The following is a 1,691-nucleotide window of genomic DNA, read 5'->3' on the forward strand; positions in this document are numbered from 1 at the left end:
AATTCACGCATAATATAAAATACAATTTATATGAAATAATAAAAAATAACCAACTAATACTTAGATAAAATTTCTAACCTCTGATCTGATAATCCAAAAGTATTACTTGAATACTTAAAAGAATGCCTTGATTTTATTTTCAATTAATAATAATGTTAAATTACAAAAATATTAATAATTTGCCAACACAATATTTTAAATTTTTACTATAATTAATCTGAATTTATGAGTATTTTAATTTTAAGGATTTAGTAGCAAATAAAATAATAATTGATTATGATAAATTATTTCATGATTTCTACGATGTTTCATGTTACAAGTAACTAATCTGGATTTAGTAGGATTTGATCCAAAAGTACAGAATTTACCGATATTGTGGAGGTACTAGATTAACTCGACTAGAAAGAAGTAAATATCTTTGTTAATAATTATTATTAAGTTTATATATTATATATGCATTATTATAATTAAGCATTTTGACCCAATGAATAAAATTTTATTGACATTTATAGAATAAAAAACTAAAAAAAATTAAAATTCCTAATGTTTGTAAATAACTCAAAACGAGTCAAAATATTTTGAAAATTTTATCATGTATAGAAAATGTTATAATAAACATTTGAATGAAAATTTCAAGTACCAACGATAAATAGTTATTGAAAAAAAAAAAATAAGAAAATATTTATTGTTTTATAAAAATTCGGGTTAATATGGGTACAGCTGTCTAGCTTCAAACGCTCGTAAAAATGAATTAGACTTTCCAGTAAACTTTATTTTTTGTTAAATTCAGAAAAACTTTATTGAAATCTTGTATACAAATTTCAAATCTTAGATATTCATAGAAAATTCTTAAAGAAATAACAATTAATAATTCAGACGCTCATAAAAAAATATTGTGGATTTATACTCTCAACTTTTTTTGTTATTTTCACTAATAACATGTTATGAGGAACGTTGTACTACATTTTAAAGTTTTTTGACTTAGCAAATAATTTTTTAATGACAATAATTAAAAAAAAAACTAATAAATCTCGAAATGTTGTTATACCTGTTATAATAGCCCAAAAAGAATCGCAATATTTCGAAAATTGTATGGTGCACAGAAATCCCTAAATTTCAAAACTTACATTTATATTTTTAGAATTAAACTATAAAACAAAATTTTTTGGAAAACAAGTTTTGCAAAAAAATGTCAGTTTTTCCTCAATTTTTCTTTTTATTAATTATTCGGCTTCGACTATAAAGTCATTACAACAACATCATACATTTTTTAATTGATGTATAGTAATTGATACTAAAAATGTTTGGGTCTGTATTTGGAATTAATTTTATATTTGGATATTTATTTTTTATTTTTTGATATTTGACAAACATTTGATATGACGTAAAAAAAAATATTTTTTTAATTTGTGCATAGCACAGATTATATACTCTAACCTAACCTTTCATATAATCTGTGTACGTAAATCACTCGTCCCGAATTCATGGATCAATCTCACCTAACCTAACCAACCTGCTGCACAATTTCACGAATGCCGATATTTTATTTAAAAATATGAATTCCATATTAAATAATAAATAATAAATTCAATATTATAAGTCAAAAAGGTAAACTTTCAAAAAAAAAATGGGGGAATATATCCGCATCAAAATTATATCGGGAGGGGGGGGGATGTCCTACTAGACCGTAA

Source organism: Acyrthosiphon pisum, chromosome A1 (genome assembly GCF_005508785.2).
Source record: "Acyrthosiphon pisum isolate AL4f chromosome A1, pea_aphid_22Mar2018_4r6ur, whole genome shotgun sequence".
Classification (NCBI taxonomy): domain Eukaryota; kingdom Metazoa; phylum Arthropoda; class Insecta; order Hemiptera; family Aphididae; genus Acyrthosiphon; species Acyrthosiphon pisum.